Source organism: Hirundo rustica, chromosome 3 (assembly GCF_015227805.2).
Source record: "Hirundo rustica isolate bHirRus1 chromosome 3, bHirRus1.pri.v3, whole genome shotgun sequence".
NCBI lineage: Eukaryota > Metazoa > Chordata > Aves > Passeriformes > Hirundinidae > Hirundo > Hirundo rustica.
Window position 1 is genome coordinate 79,425,926 of NC_053452.1, and position 22,524 is coordinate 79,448,449.

The 22,524-nt window shown below is 40.6% G+C and overlaps 1 protein-coding gene across 7 annotated transcripts in view; it reads right to left on the reverse strand.

The window, feature by feature from the left end:
* Nucleotides 1-22,524, reverse strand: part of ANKRD6 (ankyrin repeat domain 6) — a 90,266-nt gene that overhangs the window by 62,624 nt on the left and 5,118 nt on the right. The window contains exon 1 of one of the 7 annotated variants that reach the window (XM_040058246.2): nt 17,786-17,948. The exons of the other annotated variants lie outside the window; for them this stretch is intronic. The gene's annotated coding sequence lies outside the window, so the exon portion shown is untranslated. Of the gene's footprint in view, nt 1-17,785; nt 17,949-22,524 lie in introns of those variants that run through there. 7 annotated transcript variants of the gene reach the window in all.

The window sequence follows — 22,524 nt, forward strand, 5'->3', positions numbered from 1 at the left end:
AAAAAGAAAAGCAGTATATGCATCTTGAATTCAGCAAGGCTTTTGACACTGACACACGAACTAAGAAACTACAACCTATGGGTGCAAGCTAAGTGCCCAAGTGGTTTACAAAATCAATAGCTTGGTAGTTATCTCTGAAAGTTTCTTTATCAAACTGTCTTAAAATTTCTGATGGGCTCCTATATATGTATGTGCTGGGTCCAGTTTTGTTCAAAAGTCCCAACTGAGATCAAGGAAACAGAGATGACAGTTGTGAAATCTGTCTCTAACATCAGAATGGGTAAAATTTCAAGTTTCTTAGAGAGACACGGGTCACATTTCAAAGTAATTTCAAATTGAAGAAAGGGTCTGGCATAAAGAGGATGCAATCAATAAAGTTCAAATTTCCACATTTACACAGGAATAATCAACACTAAAGATGCAAAAAAATAAGAATGAACTGACCAAGCAGGAATACTGGAGGAAACGACATGTTAAGACACAGGGAACCAAAACCTAAATGGAAATAAAGAATACAGTGCTGAAGGATAAAACACCTCGCAGGCTGGACATGTTAGTAGTGGCTAGAGAACTGTCGGTTCTAGTAGGCAAAGGAAGAAAAATGCAGAGGCTCTTCTGTATGAGTAAAATATGCCAGTGTGACTTAGATTATGATGTACAACCATCTTTATTAAAATGACACAAAAAGAAAAAAAAAAAAAATAGTGATGTTGTTGTAAAGCAACCCATGTTTAATTAATTTAGCATAGCTTGATTAAAAAACTCCCTTACTTATCAGAGTTACTCATGTTCCTCCAGATCTCTCCACCTCAAAAATGGGACTCAGTGAAGTATGAACACTGATAATGTATATTTTTCACTTTATTCACTTTGAATGTGACCACTAGACCATATTAAATTACAGTAAAACTCACCAGTGAGTTTTCTGAGAGAAGACCTTCTACATCATCCCACTTTTGCTAATCAAATTGCTTTAAAAATGTACATGAAAATCTAAGCACTTGCAGCTGTTCATTGCAAACTGAGTGAAAAGAAGCAGTCCCGGTGCTGAACCTCTCCAGTATTAACTCCAAACTAGCACAGGTCTTGCCACTTTCTACAGTTAAACAGCTTTCTCATTTCAGAAATAAACTTTAATCACCTTTATGTGGGAAAACTCTTTTTAGTGTGTCTTTTATTTCACAACTAGAAGCGTTCAGCATACAGGATTGTTGTATTTACTACTGTTAGAATCTCAAAAACATGAAAACTTCCTTTAGCAAGCTGCCAATTGCCATCCTTCTTACAGTGGAATAAGGTGCTCTTGCACTTTGACTATTAAAACAAAATGTGCATTTCCCATTTAACATAATCCCCTACTACACCACATCACTTTTACAGTACACTTAAAGACACCAGGGGATTTTCAACAAACTGTCCAAAAGACTTTCTCTACTTTAGGAAACAATCTCTATATATATTGGTGTCCACAATTACATAGATTGGAAATAATCCTGAAGACCCTATTCTCCATAGATAACAGCAGTTACATGTTTTGCAGCCTTTCTTAATAAGCAGTATATCCATATCCCACCATATTATTATTGAGCATATTTATGATACCAGAAGAAGCAGTGTCCTGCCTATGCTATAACCATGATGGAAAGCATTATGGAGAGCCAGGTGAACATGTACATCAAAGCAGCTGCAGAGTGGCCAGCCGGAAGCAACCTAGGCTGTTTGAGAGGACTCAAATTAGGAGAGCAGTGAGATGAGAAAGATGAAAAGGTCAGATAGACAAATAAAGCAGCAACTAGACACAGAAGTAGCACAGTCCAGTGATGTGACCAGAATACATATCCATATTCCAGTCCCAGGTCTGACAGAGAATTTCCCTGTGCTGTTGAGAGAGTCATTTAATTTTCCTACACTTGTGGTTTACAAGCTTTAGAGACACTGATTCCAGATTTACTGAGACATACAGTGGTAGTGCAAGAAGTAATGCACTACCATTTACACTCAGCTAAGTTTCTTAGAGGAAACATAAAACATGACAATAGAGAGAAGGGGGAAATTATGTAAGGGAGGAGAAGGAAAAAACCAAAGAGGAATGCAAAAATAAACAAAGAAAAAACAAGGAGCTCCTTAAACAAGGAACTTACAATGGAAGTTTGAAACTGACACTTTAACTCAAGATTAAAAGTTTGAAAAATCATCAATGTTTCTGAAATACAGGTTTCCATTAAGCCATGTTATGGAAAGTAGCAATATGGAATGTTATGGAAAGCAAGGGAAACCAGCACAAAGCAAGCCAGCCTCTTAGTATATACAAATAAATAATTACAAATCAGGGATGTGTTTATTTAAGGAATATTCTTCAGGATCCGTATACAGACTGATCACAATGAATCAGGGCACATGTTCTAGGAAAACAGTGGGGGGTTTTTTGTTGTTTTTGTTTGTTTGTTTGTTTCTAATTATTTGCTTTCTGAAGACTTATGTAGAGTAAATTATAAAATTCTCAATGTGGCAAAAATTTCTGCTGGCCAAAAGGTACCTCTGATTTCTCCAAGCTTCAGCCACTTATTTTCAGGAAGAAATGAACACTATGTGAGTGTCCTGAAAATTGGCTTTGTTTGCTTAGTCTTCTACTTTGAATGGAGCAGAGGTTCATAGGCAAAGTAATTTCAGAAATTACTAATGCTACTCAAACAGCCATATGCCTCTATTTTTACACTGCCCTCCATTCTTCTGCCAGATGCTTCTCTTCTTTCATTTCATCTGCTTAATGAAGCTCAGTTATTTAGGCCCCTGTGCTTTGATTTTAGAAAATTATGTAAGATACTTTATAAAAAAACATTTTCATTATGATTAAGAAGATGACTGACTGCCTCATTTTATTTTTTTTTCCAAAAAAGGTAACATTTAATTTAGCTGTTCAAAAAGGTACTTGGTGGTGCCAATATCCCACCTTGCAGAGGATGAAACCAGAGACAAATCTCCAGCCAGAATTAAAATAGGCACAGGAGACTTAAAGCAGATATGGCCATACATGTGGAAGTACCTGACATTTTGTCCCCACTTGTGTTGTTGGGGACATCTGAAAAATACAAAGAAATGACAATGTAATATGGAATAGCTAACAGTCTACAGGTCTGGATGTTTATCTAAGATCTCACTGTACAGGATTCCAGACATGTGGATGGTTTGATTATCCCGGGATCCCTCTGAATCTAGCAAATCTCAGTCTGCTATTTTGCTCATCTCTAAAGAATTAGTATTGTAAGACCCCCTGAAACCTCTTATTTTATCTTTATGCTCCCATGATACCCAATGAATTCAAACTGCTAACTTGCATGACCTTAGAATACAGGCTGCTGTGTGACTAATTTTTAATTTGCCCTAATCAAAACACTGAAGAAGGAATATAGAAGTCAAAAATCAATATTCAAACTCACATTTATTACTAGTCTCAAGGGTGCAATTCATCTACCCTGAGGAAGCCAAAGAAGGGTGGAAGGTCTCATTTGGATGCTTTCTGGCACAGCAAGGACCACTATGACAAAAGCAGAGCGTAGCAGTCACAAGAAGTTGTGCTGCTCTGAGTAGGAGAATTACAGAACAGATGCAACCTCCATAAGGAATCCTCACAACCCACCATCTGAGTTATAGAGTGGTACCACCACTTCTGAATAGAAGCAAAGAGGCAAGGCTGGAAGTAACTCACAGCTGTAGGTGTTCAGGATCAGCCCCAAAAGTGCTGTTACCCCCACAGGGTAAAAGGACTTCCAAAGCTGGAGCACAGTTCTCAATCCACAAAAGCAGCTGCACTGCCTGGGAACGCAAAGCACCTCAGGTATCCTTTACTGCACTGAGCAGTTCCCAAACTGCCTAGGGGACATGCTCAGAAGGTGAGAAAGGCACCAAGGGTCAGTAAATGACATCAATTAGAGTTTCAGAGTTGACCTACTCATTTTCTGTTAGGCAGAGGGATTGCACTTCCACATTGCCCTGTTATGTACTGTGTTACAGGGCAAAAGAGTATTTTCCTTTCCCAGATGAGATGAGCTTTCATATTTCATAACACAGCTGTTTTTACTGACAAGTGAGAGTTTAAAGACCAGTTAAGCTTCTTGCATACAAAACCACCGGTAGGAGGAAAAAGGCCAGGTCCCCACCTGTGTCAGGAAGGAAAACATTAACACAGCTTTGGAGCAGTTGATTCAGTGTTAGCTTGTCTGCTTTATTTTTAATGAACCATGAACTAACAGTTAATACCTTGACCCAGCACATATATAAAACCAGACATAGCCCCAGGGAACAGGTTTGCTCCCAGGATCAATCTAACCAGGAGAAAAAAGTTTCATATACGGGTTTGGCTTGATCTAATTCAGCTACAGCACAAACCAGGGCCAAACACACTGCAGGAATGACAGTGCAAACATGGCACAAGGGGCAGCTGACAAGTATTACACAGGCCAGAAAAAAAGGAACTTATTAATGCAGGGCTGCAGGAGAGGTTTCATAGCATGCAGTGACCCTCCTTCCTTCTGTGCCTTCCGCTGCTCAGCGAAATGACTATGCAGGATACTGGAGCAAAGGCTGTACAAGAGGGTAAATGGCTTTCTGATCCACCAGCTAAAAAGAGAAATTCAGCAATTTGCTTTCAAGAGGTATCTTTTTAAAACAGTTCGTGGTATCTATGCTACAGATAATGGGTATTGCAAGAAATTCCCTTAGCATGAGGGAATTTGCCCGGGCTCTTTTTTCTTCTCTTACACTAGGGTAATGTGATGATTCCCAAATCCTAATGCACATATTGCTTCTGATTTGTATCTTAGAGTAATCACAAACACTTGCCTTGAGGGGCTGTAAAAGACACTAGAGTATTACAATTATTATTTCAGTTGCCACATATCCACCACAAAGATTACCATGGGACCAAATTGCCCTCCTAACTTGGCAGTTAGTCCATCCTAACAGATGGATTCCAAGTATTTCTCTCTTTCTTCTCTGCTTACGGTAGCTTTTAGGCAGGTGAACACAGGTAGCAAAATGACCTTTCATTTCAGCAGCAGCTGGATCCAAATGATGTCAACATACAGTAGGTAAAGAAATACACAGGACAGGCTGGAAAATTAGTAATGAAGTAACAACAACCCTCATGAATAGGTACTCCCCTCTCCTTGTCCATTCTGGAAAGCCAAAAATGCACCAAACATTGCATGTAAGGGGCAAGTGAGGAGAAGAGGAATCCTAAATTTGATCGCCTTCTAGCTCAAGGAAGTTGTAACAAGTTTTGTATTTTTGCCCTAACCTTTAAATACTAACATTAAAAACTCATGAAATAAAACACATGAGCACAGTCAAAAGCACTTCTGAGAAAAAGGTGGGTGTCTAGAGGTGACTGGCACCCTGTGGTCACCCTACTCCTGTCCCCAACTTCCATTACTAACTAAATGATCCCCTTCACTATCCCACTTATTTTTTCCTTAAAAATGTTAGGAAATGAAAGCTTGCCTTCCTTCCACTATATGAATGGAAAGTGAGAAAACTCAGTACACTCACATACAATAAATCTCTATGAACAGGGAAGACAAAGATCATCCATTATAATCACCAAATGCCATGGGAGCAGAGCTTAACTCTGACATGAAGGAAACATCTGCCTCCAACATCACAACCAGTACCTTCCGAAAACAGAATAATCTTTTTCTGCACAACTCAGCAGTAAAAAAAAAAATCTTCTGATTTTTTCTAGGCATTTCTTGAACCCCCTGGCTGGTCCAAGTTGTTCCTTGTGGTGGTTTCATCTTAACCAGATGCCAGGTGCTCACCAAAGCTGCTCTAGCATCCTCCTCCTCAACTGGACAGGGGAGAGAAAATATAATGAAAGGCTCATGGGTCAACCTAAGGCCAGGGAGAGATCACTCACCAATTACCATCACAGGCAGAACAGACTCGACTTGAACGCATTACCAATCAAATCAAAGTAGGATAATGAGCAGTAAAACCAAATCTTAAAAGCACCTTCCCCTCACCTCTCTCTCCTTGCTGGGCTTAGCTTCATTCCTGGTTCTCTGCCTTCCTCCTCTGAGGAACCAAGACTAGGGGAAGGACTCCTTACACCCTTCCCCTCCTCTAGCCAGGGGTCCCTCCCACAGGAGACAGTCCTCCACAAACTTCTCTGATGTGAGTCTGTCCCACAGGCTGCAGACCTTCGCAAACTGTTCCAGTGTCAGTCCCTCCCATGGGGTGCAGTTCTTCAGGAACAGGCTGCTCCAGTGTGGGTCCCCTGTGGGGTCACAAGTCCTGCCAGCAAACCTGCTCCAGTGTGGGCTCCTCTCTCCACGGGGTCTCATGGGGCTCCAGGAGCCTTTTCCAGCTCAGTCTTCCCAAGGGATCACAGCGTTATCTGGGCATCCACCAACTACACTGTGGAGTCCACCGTTGGCTTCAGGTGGATCTCTGCTCCCCCATGGACCTTATGGGCTGCAGGGGCACAGCTGCTTCACTGTGGGCTGCAAGGGAATCTCAGCTTCACCTTCTGGAGCACCTCCTTATCCTCTTTCCTCACTGAACTTGGTGTCTCTCTCACATATTCTCACTCCTCTCTTGGGTGGCAATTTTGCCTCTGTGCAGTAACCTTTTCTCCTTCTTCACTCTGATATCCCAGAGGCACTGCCACCATCAGTGATGGGCTCAGCCTTGCCCAGCCAGGGGCCTGTCTTGGAGACTGCTGGCATTGTCTGTATCAAACACAGAGAAAGCTTCCGGCAGCTTCCCAGAGAAGTGATCCCTGTATCCCAGCAGTTACCAAAACCTGGCTGCACAAACCTAATGCAATCCTCACCTGGAGAAGAGCCATTTCCAGCTTCCTGCTGGCCTGCCTGGACACTTTGGTCATGTAAGCCTTTGTGCACCTGGACATTTAACTTAGCCCCACACTGATGAATTACAGGATTTGCTGTCATTGGAACCTGAGTAATGTTACTACAAATCTGTATTTGTTACTGTGCAAAACTGTATTTGTTACTCAGAAATGAGCTATTGGCCCAGTGTCTGATACTGTACCCTGCACCAGATGTCAATGGGGCTGTCTCTAAAATCCAGCAAGAACTCATTCAGTCATTCCTTAGACATCTGACCACCAGTGATTTGACAGACAGCAAAGAAATTAAGGCAAGAGAGGAGGGAATGCCGGCAGAGTCCCAACACCCAACACAGTTTCAAATATACACAGGCTGTAAGTTTGTCATGAAGAAAAGAGACATGTGCAGGATCATTAGGATAGCCAACCACCAACACAAATCTAGGAATGAGAGAAAAGGTGGAGGAGAGGTTCTCTTTATGGAGGCTAGTTTTGTGGCAGCGAGAGATGCTGTTCTCTTTCTGAAACAAAAATCAAGAGATGACTTTTTACTAGCTTGAAATTTTGACCAGCACAACCACTCTTCATAAGATGAGATGAAAATTTGCAATGCTCTGTCCAATCACTCTCAAAATGAATGACCTCCTGACAAGATTTCACTGCTTCACCTGTGAAGCTGAATACACAACACAAAACGCTTTGTACAAACGACCTTGGCTGCATTTTTTTTTTTCTGAATGGCTATGTTTTCATCATTGTCATCACCTTCACCAGATGCTCATTGCTCAAAAGCTCAGTCAAGGGTGAAGGACAAAAACATGGCAATGATGTAAGGGCAGCTGTGAAATTATTACTTGAGATGAAATCAATAGCAGTGTACTACTGTTGGGAGGTCAGCAGTACAACTGAAAGCTACTGAGACAAATGTGGTTTCATCTTCAATCAGGAAAGCACGGTGTATGAGGACCTGATTTAGTTTCCTTCAGGTTTTTAAAGCAATGTTCCAGCATACAAAGTGTGCAGCTTCCACAGATCTCCAGGCATCCATTCCAAATCCAACTATTATGTGGTATGAACGAGATTAGAAAAATATTAATCAGCATATATACTGGGAGAATATGGAAAGACTTTGCAAATTACAAAGTACATTTATTTGTACAACAACTGTAGTAAGAATTCAGTTTCAAGACTTATGTTGCATGTATTCCACTTGCCAGAAAAAATACAAGATGCTAGTGGGTGAAAGGATGGTTTCATATGGGAACATAATTGCATCCAGTTTAACATTCCTTCAGCAAGGGAATATTTACAAGAAGGCTTTTTAAAATTCCAATATGCAATTTAGCTAGAAGAAAAAGTTACATATCCTTCTCTGAGAGAACAGAAGGCTGCTATTGCTATTAACTCATTTTGAGACTGCCTTAATGGTTTAATTGTCCAAGACAACTACTGGCAGTGTCTTACTTTAAACCTGTTGTTGGGAGAGAAGCTCCAAAATGAAACTTATCTTTAAAGACAGGAGAATTAAGCTACTTTTCCATATATGCCATGCAGGTTGTCTTTGTAAGAGATTTTCACTGTGCATTAATAAGCACAGTCAATATTACTTCCAAAGAACAATGCGTTCGTGGGAAAACACATAGGATAACATGTTTCCTGCGACATGTGTTCAAAAATGAAGAAAGTATATTCTGGTTGTTGAATTTGTTCACAAAATGATGGATGTGTCATTCCAGAAGCAGTTATGAAACAACAATTTATCAGTCCTGCTTTATTCGTATGCTTATCAGGAAAGACAATACTGTAATATGTGCTGGCTTACTCGGAGCAGAAGGCAAAACAGAAACAGCAGGAATATCTACAACAGATGATCAGAACCAGCTAACTAAAAGAACATTCTATAAGGAAACCTCAGCTGCTTCTACCACCAGGGGCCAGGGACAAAACAATCCTGACGCCTTTACACAAAAACAGATCTGCCCAAACTTCCCTCACAAAAAAAATGTGATCTAAAACTGGATTTTTTGGAGATTCTACATGGGTTTTCACATCTATTTGTTTGGCCAACTCAGAAGTTTTCAAATGTGGTGAGACCCAGCTCCACATTTACCTCTGTGTGAGCAGCTGGCATTGCTCTCCCTCAGGAGGTTAAAAGGGACCTAAAGCACAATACCTTCCACATTGACTTGCAGCCCCTGGAAAAGCTCATGGCTGCACAGATGGTGCCACACCACAAAGTATTCCCAACCTGCCTTCCCCTCCTGCACAGGGACCGAGTAATACAGAAGCCATTCTTACAGCTACAGATCTCCCTGAAACAGAAAACACCAAACACCTGGTACCATTCCAGCAGCTCTCCTGCAACAATATCATATTACGTTTTGACTATCATACAATAAAGAACCCTCTGTCTTCATTAAATGAATGAGGAAGTGGCGAGCTGGGGTTAGAGAGAGAGGAAGGCAGCAATGAGAGAGCAAACATCCTGCAAAAACGTGTTCAGTCCTGGACACTACATCTTGGAGATCTGTAGCAACAACACTAGGCAACAACCTAGTTTTTTGGTTTAAAAAAAAACCAAAACACCCAAACCTTCAGAATGGCCAGAAAATTCCTCCTCTCCATCCCACTCTGCAGAAAGTGCAATATACAGCCACAACTTCTTTCAGGCAAGTGAGCATTGCAATTTTCACAATATTCAGTATTTTCTGACTTGAATCGGTAGCTTCTATGAGTCCATAAACAAACCCCGGAAATGTCTGGAGAAAACTGATGATACCAGCTCCTCCATCTCACCTTAAGAATAGAGCCTCACTTTTACAGTAATGTTAAAGAGTTAAGACACATGGAGACCCTTTGCTGGGCAGGGAGACTGTCACTGCTGGCACAAGAGAAAAGGCTGTCTCAGCACACTTGCAGGGATCCATGTTTCTACAGCTCTATTCTCTGCAGGCGTCTGTCTATCTGCTTCCCAAGAGGCCAGTGCTGTGCTCCCCAGCTAGAAGAACAGACTCCACAGTGAATTTTCACATGTGAGCAATAGCAGCAATGTCAGTTTATGACAGGACTCACTCCCTTAAAAATGCTTTATGCCTGTAATATGCTTTATGCTTTTGCAGGGTGGAGGACAAAACCAGTCACAGAAAGCATTTTTAAAAGAGGAATATGCTTGTCTTTTCCCCCTACATCAGTGAGCAAAGTTTCACATTAGAAATCAGGAGCAAGTTCACCACGTACTACTCACTCATCTGTGGTGCGTGAGTCTGGCAGGCCTGCTCTATCCATGTAAAGGTGGGAAGCTCTTCAGAAGAACGGTGTTCTTGGGGTGCCCTATCACAACAAAACCATCAGGGAGAGCAGAGAGCTCATCTGACATCTTCAGACTGCAGGGAGAAGGGAAGAGCCATTGGTGCCGCTCTGCATCAGGTGCAGCTGGTGGCATGGGCTACCAGGGTGCCTCCCTCACGGGTACAGGGAAAAGAGGCTGCCTTGCTCTTGAAACTTGTACCCACTTCTGATTTCTCTCCTTTCTTGCCTGGTGATGGAGGGAAGTAGCCCCATCTAGCCAGATATCTTGCAGTGCTCCTCAACAATCACCCTGCCAGGGCACTCCCCCAGCACTGAAAAGATTTGGATGTTTGCCACTGAATTCCGAGGTCTCCCCCTGAGATCTGAAGGGATGCCGGCTCCTGCAACTGTTCAGAGCAAGCAGCACAGAGAGGGAGCACAGTCCTTCCCAGCCAAACCCCTTGTACACCATAAAGAAGTGAAACACAGAACTTGGTGCAGTGTGGAAAGCAGCTGCCTACCTCCTGAGTTAGACATTTTGTCCAGAAGATTTCCATACAAAATAAGCATTTGAGTCTCTAAAAAGCTCTCCCAGACGAGAGTGGCTGCCAAGCCAGTGCACCAGCAGCCAACACAAAAAACTGGAAGAATCTGTGGAGACAGGGCAGATCCCTTGAAGGTGGAAACTGATTGCCCTGGCAGCAATGCTGAAAGGATGCTACAGTGTTTGCTGCAGCAGAGTTGCCCACATCAACTTGGGAGAGAAGGAAACATTGCAAATGGAGACAACAGGAGCTCCTACAATAATTAAAAGGGAAAATAAGGAACTGATTAAAGACACCCTTCTGTCTCAAGGTGTTTAAACTAGAAAGCATCACAGGAGTTTCAAATAATGGATTAATTTCAAAGACATTTGTATGATACCCTGTCAGACCTGATGAAGAACTAAGGCTTTGGAGACAAGACTGTGAGACTTAATTCTGCTCACTGCAAATTTTCACAAGCATGGATTCCTGTCAAACTAGAAGGCAGCTCTCCATTGCATCAAGTGCCCCTTCTTGAAGTGACAGCTCACACATCTATGTTTACATACTACTATTGCCTATTAGTAATCAGATATTACCATTTGAGGCATGGTGATTAACTTCACCAAGGTGCACTCTTGGGACACAGCTGCTGCAGCCCTGACCTCACACTGCACGTCACCTTGTTAAAATAGAAACTGCCATAGTTCTCCAGCTGTTACTACAGGAAAACTCAATGCAGGAAAAAAAATGCATGTTTGGGATTCTGGCATAGCCCAGATAAAATACATATGCAATCCAAATTCTCCTTGCAGGAAGTTCCAAGCTGAAGTATCAATAAATAAACCAAATCTTAGAGTAATAATATTGTTGCAAAGTAGTTTAGAATAGAAAAAAAAAATTCAACTTACAGATTTATTCCAAGGAACTGGGAGTCAGTAAGACCTGAATATCTGTTTAAAAAGTGGTGATTTTGAAATTGAAAGTTTCCATTATCACCTCTCAGCTTGGATCAGCAAGTTCAAAATCAAACTTCTGACATGAATTTAAATATCCCAAAACTGTCTAGTTTCAGAAGTGAAGTAATACGATTGCTGCATCTTTAGATTTAACAAACTGAGTCAACTTCCACTGCATTTTCCTCTACCCACCCCCCATGTCAAAGCAATTCATCCCTCTGGTAAGTGTTGCAGGCCAACACTTAACGTCTCCTCCTCTCCCTGGCAATTCAAAAGAAGGCAACAAAAGACTCGGTAATCAAGAACGAGTCTTTGAATGAAAAGTTCCAATGTAACAAGATTCATAACAAAGTCTCTTATTCATCAGCAACCCTGGCACTCTTACTCTTCTACCTCACATAGACATTTCTGGAATGTGTTGCAGGCTACTGGAGAGAAAAAAAAATGTAGTTCAAAAGGAAGGAGCAGAGGGTAAAGAAATGAAGAATCTGAAATCGATCCCGTTCCTGTCCTACACAGCACAATTTCTGTCAGAAGCATCAAGGAGAGCAGGACTATCCCCTTGGTGAGCACAGTTTTCTTGTTATTTTTTCTGTTTTGGTACCTTCAGTAATATTGACAAACTATCTGCACACAAGAACACTTGCAATTTTGCATCAACAGATTTGTACCTGCTATCTTACAAGGCATCTGAGATCTTATATAAACTAGATTTGGAGATTGGGAACAACAGATTTGTATTTTCATCTGGTTAGGAAAAATTCTACTTGAAAAGTTTCCTCCTAGCTAGACTCCAAATTGGTTTACTGACAGACCTGCCAGGATGAGGATACACAGAAATTCACTTCAGAAGCTGCAGGAGGTTTTTACTACCATTTTTTTGACAAGGATATTGTTCTTGCTTGCTCTGTTTCAATATAATATAAAAACCAATTAAGAGATTGAAACAAAGTCAGCAGAACCAATACAGGCAAGAAATGTCTTAATTCGAGTACTGGACCTGGCACCTGGGCAACCTTTGCAAGAGAGAGCCAGTCTCCTCTCAAAGAATAATTTCTCTGTATTTTCAGACAGTTCTGCTCTGGACCATACAAGGCACAAAATATCAATATTAATATCACTATTAATATTAACATTAATAATAATAATAATACCATTATTGTTTCATTCCTTGGATTTAAACTCATGTGACTTGATCATCGCTAGTGCAGCATAAACAAACTTCCCTGCAGATCTGACCCTTCAGTATAGTACTCACAGAGCTAGGTATTAAAACAAAGAAACGAAAATCCTGAAACACATTTTTTTCTTGTGCACAGTGTAAATGCACGCAAAAGAATACAGTAGAAGCGAGGTATGTGCAGAAAGTTATCCTAGTTTTGATGAATGTGTCTGTTTGGGAGTGAAACAAGAAACCTAAGGACCTTGTTTGCCCTGGATTAATGTAACACCAAGGAGGAGTTAATACAACACTAAAGCTGCAAAGCAAATCATAGAGAGAGCAGAACTGCCAGAATTAGTCAAGCGCTTCTCCTGATGGTGTGAGCTTGCTCTTGGGTTCCAGGTCACGGCTTCCACACAAAAATGCACTCCTACCTCTCCAGAGCCTTGCCCAGTCACTGCCTGTCCTATGCACCACACAGGGCATGTCTCCCACACAGCAGCAAATACTCGATGATGTCTTTAAGGTTTACACCTCAGCATTCTCTTCTTACGGTTTTCCACATTTCATTTCCTTTTAAAATAAAAGCCATGGAAAACCAAATACCCAGCAGTAGCCCTTGCCTCTTCATTCTCTCATGCCACTTGCCTATGCTAACGATCCGCAGAACTCAAACTCAGTGGTGTTTAACACCACGGTAAACACCTCGGACTGGCTAGTGGTGAGGAACAGAGTCAGCTTCTTGCCACTGACTTTCACACGTATTTGTATGACATGAGAGGAATGTTGGGAGTCAAGCTTTTTGCCTTTTTTTTTTTTTTTTTTTTTTGGAGCAGGGAAAGGAGGAGGTGTTACTGAACAATGAGAAATTACGTCAAGTGGCTGAGTGCAGCGTAAATGAAAACAGGTTTGGCACTTTTTGAAAGGCAGTGAAGATAAGACTTAGGGCACCTGTCGTAACTGGTGACCTTAGCATGGACTGGAGTGGATTTCTATACCTTTGAACATGCTTATGAATTATGATTATTAATGCATAAATATAAATAATGCAGAATGATTCGCACTTTAGGTCTGTGGCTGTAATGTAATCTTGTTCAAAAGAAAGAAAAAAGTACTTACATTAACACTGGTGAGATGACAAAAGAAACCAAAAGCAAAGACCTGTTGCCATGTTTGTCTCACTTTGTACAAGTAACAAAAACCTCCTCAGAACAGTACAGCAAACTGCTAAAAAACTTTTCAGCTTTATTTCTCAAGAACAAGTCACAGCAAAAGTTTTCAGCAAACATCCAATGCTGAGGCCCTGAATGTTTGTTTATTCCACAATTTAGAACAAAGGCCTCTAATCCTTTACAATTCCACATCCCTTTTTCTCAAATTGTCTTGCATTTAAGCAAAGACAGTCTATGTTTCTAAGCAGAAAACAGGTAATCATTTGGTTATTCCATCTGCAAAAAGTTAAGCTGTTATCACCATAAAGTTGAAGGCAAAAATTTTAACAAGTAAGAGGATAATGTTTCTGTGTATATTTTTTTCTTTATCTCATAAATCAAGCCAGGAATTCTAAAGCAATTCTCATTAAAAAAACCCCTTGGGTTCTTTAAAGACATGTGGTGGCAGGCCAGTAAAACTTTTACAATTGTAGATTTTGGGGGAAGAAGGAAAATTACATTTGAGAAAAGCCATATGCTGGGACAGACTGCACAAAAATGACAGCAGCTGTTTTGGTACAAGACCTTTGTTTCAAAACATATTGGGCTGAATATAGCAATAGGACACATTTGCTGACTCAGACGCTACAACATAAGAATCCAGGAGTTTACTTTATGCAGACATAGTCTGAAGACTGCCCTGGCATTGAGTGAATTAACATTAGATTGAAGAAGTATCTGCAAAAAGCCTTCAGTGGCACCAGTCCATTTCATGCCCTGCCCACTCTAGTTACACCTTCTCTTGTCCTGGCCATAGGGACAATTTTCTTAGTAGCTGGTTCAGTGCTGTGTTTTGGATTTAGTATAAGAACAGTGTTGGTAACACAGTGATGTTTCAGCTGTGGCTCCGCAGAGCTTACCCTGAGTCAAGGACTTTCAGTGTCTCGTGCCCTGCCAGTGAAGAGGGGCACAAGAAGCCAGGAGGGAGCATGGCCAGGACAGCTGACCTGAACTGGCCAAAGGGATATGCCACACCGTAAGGCAGGTTCGGCATGTGGGGAACCAGACTAGGGACTTGATTCCCCACAGAAATAAGACTTTGATGTTTCAGGCACTCACTGTTATCAATAAATAGTCAGGGACAGAGTTTGATGCCACACAGACACAGACATTCTCAAAGTTCTTCTGGAAGGAAGGCTATCATAAGAAATAGTATCGGCAAAAAGTAATTTTAAATCCCCTCTTAAGTTGTAATACAACAAGGTCAAGTTGCCCTTCACAGCTGTATCTGTACAAGTGATGTTTGTGAGTAATCTCCAAACAGGTCATGCAAGCAAAATTACGGAAATTCTGATCCTCTTGCCTGCACCATTGGCAGACATGGAGCTGAAGGATCTCTCAGTGGGTTGTGGGCACCCTCTGTGCTATCTTTATTACTTGCTAAATTCTCTGGAAGTTCTGCAGAAGACTCTTCCCCATTCCATGCAGAAGTTCACTGGTGGGCATTTCAGTCAGACAACAAAAGTAATTCCCTACCTTGGGGCTCTTTTATTCCAACCCACCTGAACAGCCCAGTTCCCAGAATGTCCTTATTCATTTGTTCTGTGCAAGCCATGCAGAGCAATAGTCTCAATGCAGCATTTGATTCATGAGGAATGCCTCCCCACCAAGCCCAAAATAAACAAAATCACGTTTCTGTCCTATCCTACTTATATCGCAAACTAAGACCTCAGTTAATTTAAAAAAGCTATGCATCGACACAAAATACTTCCAGGACAAGTAACTGAAGTGAATTGCTCAGCTCAGGCTACAGCTCAATTAACACATCTCACCTTGAATATCACATTGCTCTTCCCTGTATCTTGAGAATCTTGCCAGCTGTACTAACACATGAACAACAGAAGAAAGTACTTATCACAAAACCTTGGCTCTTGCATCAGGTGACTGAAATGAGTATTGCAAAAGGGTGCTTTGATGTAATAAAAGGCCTAAGAAAATGCCAGGGGGTTGGGGTGTATTTCTTGCTGTGTTTACTTTCTTACCAAAGGGCACTTGTCATACACACGCCATCTGCTGCATTGAAATGCAATACCCACCCAGGTAAAATAAAAGTCTCCCACACCAGCAGGCTCTTTGTACAGATTAAAAGATCACCACTAACATAATTTTAGGTGATTCAAGAAACTATGCTACAGAGACTGCATCTCTTGAAAGCTTCTCCTCTTGTAGGACAAAACCTCAGCTCCCAGTGAAGACTGTCCTCATGGCTACATACAAGAAGTCACAGGTTCATAATCCAGAAATATTTGTACTTGTGTCTCGTATGGAGAGCTGAGAGGGCAAAGTGAACACAAATGACCCCCCTCCTTTCCCCTGTGCACTCACAGGCACTGCAGGAACCTGAAGGAGGAATTCTGCAGTGGAAGCCATCTCTCTGGGAACTCAAACTGGCTTTAAAGACACTCAGCCTCTTAATGCTTGTGGATATTTCCCACAGCCCGACAGAAAGGAAAATCTGGAAATGTGTTACTACATGGGTTTACCTACCGCACCTTGGTAAAGCCAGGATCCCTTAGTATAAGCACTTCCTTGGTCAGCCACTAATAGGAACCATGGAGGATGATGCTATTTGTTGCACCCATTTCAGTCTCCTTTGTTTTTTTTGTCTTCAGCCAAAATAGATGCTTTGGTCTGTTTTAAGTACTGAAAAGGATCATGCAGTTCAATGTATCTGCTTTATAATTAATGCATATTCTGAAATTTCAGCATATCTGAGCCTCCTTCATATTCTACAAGAGGCCAGCTTGTCCAAGATTGTGTTAAAACACGGAGAATATTTTACATTATCTGCCCACAAAGGCTGCCCAGGTCCTAAAGAGAAATAAGAAAAAAAACCCAAAACTGATGACAGAAAAACAGAGAAGGGCAGGATCATGCTAGAGGGACATCATACTCCTGGACCATGTTCACAGAAACAGGCTGGATTTTCCTCATGGCCACCTCCTTACCTACCCTTATGAAGCTCAGCACCCCTGAGCCTCTTGTATTTGAGGATACCCCTTGAAAGAGATTTCATTTTCACTTTTAGAACATACAAGAAAAACACAACAGAAATCTCAAGGAGGTGGCAGCTCCTGTCCAGTAAGATAGAAATAGATATTCCTTAACCATCACTCCTATCAAGGAAAGCAGTGGACTGTTGTTATCAAAAAAACAGCGCACTGATAAGAACTGGACGCCTAACAAAGCTAGAAGTACAACCAGAAAAGCCCATAAGCTACTGATGTTGGAACAGAGAGTTGAAAGCAGTCAGAGATGGAAAAACATGCTCCAAGACCCCCAAAAATACTAGATTTGAACGGAAAGAAGAAAAATAAGATTGCAAATTGAGACAGATAAAGGCTAGAGGACAGGATGAGGAAGAAAATACTGAACATGAAGCTTTTAAAAAGCCTCAGGAGATGTGTCATGACAATCAATCTGATCTGTAAAGGTGACCTGGAAAGGTATGGAAGAGGGATATGTATCCTTTTTCATTCTTTCACAAATTCCTTCTTAAAGGATTGTCAAAAAACCTTTTGCTCTATTCACAGCTCTTATGAATTCTAAGCATTGACTCAGCACTTATTAACCACTGTTAGAAGCACAACTAGCAAAACAACAGGAGATTTGTAGGGGATGAGGAACAGATCAAAGAAAATCAGATGATTCTCTCAATTATATGAAAGTACTAGGACAAAAGAGAGGGGAAGACAAAATTGGGGAACAATGCAGAGCTTTTAGAAGTGGCACAGAATGAAGCAAAAAATGGGAAAATTAAATGGTAAAAAGGTCGAGGACATCTTCATTACCTTAAAATCACAGGAGTGGCCTAATATGGTAGAAACACGCATTGGTGTTTCAGTGGAGACAAGATCAAACTTCACTCCCAAACTGTGCTGCTCCATCTCTGGATTTGCAGGTACTGCAGTGTGAGTGAGGAGGAGTTAACAGCAGAGTTCTGCTCTGTCGGCATTACAGGACTGAATCACACCTTATCAGGGGAGCTGCGTTGCCACACAACCACCAGCTCCCAGTGGTGTCTAAAACAGAGAGAAAACCCAGGGGTGTATAAAACAGAGAGAGAAAACTAAGGAAGGGAAGGACTGACTTTAGTGCTGTTTTCTTACAGTTAGTCTTCCCACTTATTTTTGGCTCAATACAGGGAGGCAAAAAGGAGGGGTAGAAAGAGAATGCAAGCTGATTATATATTTGTATTCTTGTTTTCCAGTCCTTCCAGAAAGGCTAGTTTTGTAAACAGAGCTGAGATTTTCTTTATCTTGTTAACTACTCCCATGACTGTAACACACCATGCAGAGTTCACAATTATCTCTCTGCTCAACATTATCAAAAATGCACTGCAACTTCTTTTGCAGCATGTCATTTTAGTCAGGCTATCTGCACCTAAAAACACTCAGCTTATTGTTTCAACAGTACAGACCTGCATGCTGAATTATAAAAATTGTCCAATATCGTATTATCTTGGCTACGGATTTAATTTCGCGGAATATGAAACTTCACTGAAAATCATTGTACAACAGGACAAGGAAACATAAACATTCATTTCTTTTTTTGTCTTTTTTTCCCCTTTATATTAAGTGTGAGCCTACTACAACTCCCTCTGGGAGGATATTTTTCGTACAAAGCCACATTCTTTGGGTCTTATTCACATAAACAGTCATTGAACTGAATGAGATCAGCCACAGAAGCAGGGAAATCAGGTTTTGATCCACCATTACCGATACGAAATACGACATAATATTAAATTTTTAAAAAACAGGATAATAAACATCCATCTTTAAACTATCTAATAATGCAACAACTTGTCAAAGGTTTTGTTTTCAGTTCTATCCTTCTGAGATTTAATACAGTAAACTAATTATAATTTTGCTGCACACAATTAGTTGATAATTACCTCTCTGTGGGCCATACTGTTACTTGAGTACAAATCATGTGAATTTTTAAAAGAGTCATTATTTCAGTATCACTTTATTCTTGATCTTTAATTAAGCAAGGCCTGAAAAACCCACTTACAGACCATAAGGGAAGTGATTTTCAAATGGTACTTGGTAAAAACTGCTAACTTTTGCATTACAGACACTTTTGCCTGACTGTTTTTCCTGAAACACGATATATATTTTGAGCTAAGCTTAACATATACAAACCATGAAAAACTTTTGTTAGCAGAAGAGTGGATACTCATACTCAAAATTTGAATCACACCAAGTGATCACTGAAGGTCAGTTTACTTTTTACAAGTAAAAAGAACAGACATACAACAGATGCTTGCTGATATACTGAAATTCACAATGTGACTTTATTAATAACAATCAAACTAAGACACTGCCTATATAGGTAATGCTTTCCAAAATCTCAGTATTTTGGGGAAGATGACAAGTACACAGCTCCCTAGAATGACAGAAAAATCCTTCATCTTAGTGTGAAAACACTGTAGCATACATTTACTAATGTGCTGAGAAATTCCATCATAGCGTCACTCTCCTCTGATAACCCTCCCAGGCTTAGCTTTACTTGAAAAGCACACTTAGTGCTTTTTCCACTACGGCAAAGTATCTGTGTGTTTCATGAGAGTTGCACAGGCCTGAAACACAGAGCAAGTTCTCAATTTCACTGACATTATTCCACGTCTGGGAAAGACTGAGAATGGGTCCCAGACAAAACTAGCTTTACACCACAGCCTCCTGAGTAGCTCAACACTTATTTCAGCCTAGACAAGGAGAGAGTCTTGGTTTCAAATAAACCTTTAAAATGTTGGTTTGTGTTTTTTTTTTTTTTTTTTTTTTTTCTTTCAAGTGCTGTTCTCAGTTCTTCTGAATGCACCCTTACCTGTTTTCTTGGTGTGCCTGCTCACCAAAACCAGCTCATCCCATGTAAGTACATTCAGACATTTGCTGCATGTACAAACCCACACATGGTATGTAAACAAATTCATATTACAACTTTTCAAAACAATTATTCTTAAAAGCTAGAAATACATGTATCCAAGTTCTGTATGCTTGATTTTGAATAAAAGATGTTTCTGTCTTCTATGCCAAGTATCCTACTTTCAGGATTAGAAACAAAAAGAAAAATCTGGCACAGTTCTAGTAAATGAAGAAGCAACATCCTGCTCATTTGTATGTCTGCAGTTATAGACATGAAAGGATGATTTCTCTAAAAGAATATGGAACCCAGAAGTTTGCTTTTAAACTTCTCAACCATGTGTTGGTGGGCAGAGATAAGGGGAATAGAAAGGAGGCAGAAAAAAACTTGGGTTTGGGGTTTTTTTGGCCTAAATTACTCTTTTATGGAGACTAGGAATCTGGAAACAATTTCATAAAATATTAGGTTTTTTCAGTTAAGAGACTCTGCCAAGGACCAGAGCTTATACCTACAAATTCTCCTTTGATTTACTGATATGGCATGCTACTTAGTGCAAGTATTCATACCACTCTTTTAATTCTGCCATTCGCTTTCTCATTGGGACCACTGGACCCATCTTGCTTCCAGGTAAACAAAGTGTAAAATTCTTATTGGGAAAGGATGAATAAGCAAAGCAGAGCTAAATATAGAAATAGAACCTGTTCTGACAAGTAGGAGGAATGAGAAGCAGGAGTTACTGTAACACACGCAGGGCTCTCTTTGACCAAAACTAAATCCCAAATGGAATACTGATGCTTAAAATTTTATGAAGCAAGCAGGGATGTGATTGCAATGTAGATTAGACAGAGCTGAATGTTGATTGTTTGGATACAAGACAGATGTTAAAATTAAGCTACTTCACATTTATGGTGAGTATACACTTAGCCTGTTACCACAGTTGCACTGATACGAAGTTATTCCTCAAAACTCATGTCTAATCCCCAAAGATTCCCTTCAAAGGAAGAAAGCATGCTTAAAATAAAATAAAATAAAATAAAATAAAATAAAATAAATAGGCAAACCCACAAAAAAAGTCCCAGTGTCATAAAAACGAAGCAGTCATGGGATAACAGGAAAAATCGTCATCTGTATAGAGAACCAGTTAGACAGGAAATAAACAGTACAAGGTCAGTCTTCCCAAGAGAAGGACAGCAAGCCTGCCACCCCACAGCCATCTGCATTAAGCATATATTGTGCTCATTATACCCACTAACGAATCACAAGAGGACAGGGAAAGATTACAACTGTTAAAATGGCTGGTAGATTTCAATACCATTTAATCACAGTCTGGTATTTGTGGTGGGAAAAAACACTTCAACTTCATAAGCATAATGATGGGCTTCAGACGATCCAGGAATGATATCCTGGATTGACAGTGGACTGTTCTTATGAGAGCATCAGCACAGTTAAAAATCAGGAAGGGTGCTAAAAAAATTATTACTGCAGAGAGTACAACCAAACCCACCTTTATTCAATCATCTAAGAAACTCAATTGCACCTTAGAAGCTGTAAGTCTGGCCTTCTCCTCCTTGAAAATGTTTAGCAAAACTAGAAGAGTTTCAAGGAAGGACAATATAAGACAACCAAAGGTAATTAAGGAGAAGAAAATCAGGTTGGAGAAATACTAGAAGACATCAGATTAAACCAGGATATTTCAAGCTCAAAACAAGTGAGAAGAAAAAGCTCTTATCAAATAATAGTTTTCAAACTGTGTTTGTCATAGCCTTTCTTCTCTGATTTTCTCAGGCTGTTTCCCATTCACTCATGTTCCCTCCTCAGCTTCAAAGAGTCACTGATATGGATGCCCTACAAGAGTGAAAGCCATTGAAGAGAATCTATGTCATCTTTCCCTTAAAATTAAATGCAGCCAACTTAGAGATGAGAACTGGCCAGGCTGACCATGAAACCGTTCACCCACACCTCCAAACCAGGCTCATCATACCTGCAGCCATGGGACTTGCTCAGCTCCTGGCCCCAGTGCAGGAAGAGCTGAAAGAAATCCCCCCAGACACACAGTCCTGTCCTAGTAAGTGAGAGATGTGCACCCCCCACTGCCTTCAACCAAGTATGATTTGTAAAAATGGTCACACAGAGAAGCTGCTATTGTTACGCACTCTGTTATCCCAGCTATGTCCAAAGCATCTATGTCACTTGGTAAGTTTTTGAAAACTCTCTACATTATTAGAATTTAAATAAATTAAATTTCATCTTGCTTATTTTCGGGCTAGCAGCAATTAAGACAGCTAACATCAACACCCTCTCTTGACTGAGCTGTCCACATTCATCCCCAAATCCATTTCCGCTTTATCAGGCATGCTGGTAATGAAGCTGCTCACCTGCAGGGGTACCTCCACTTGTCTGTCAAGACACCAGGGAATAAGCGGAATGGATGACAGCCTCACATAGTGCATGCCAGGTCAGGATTTCTTAAACCCTGGCTTCTCCAAACTGATTAATTGTAGTCTTACAGGGAAAGAAGAGAATCCAACTTGGTAGCTGACTGTTCATTAGTAAAATACTATACTTCCAGCTCATGTTTAAGCTTACTCCACACACGAGTCTGCCATTCATAGCAATACTTACACCATAAGCTTAAAAATAAACATTAAAAACCACCATAAACTTAAAA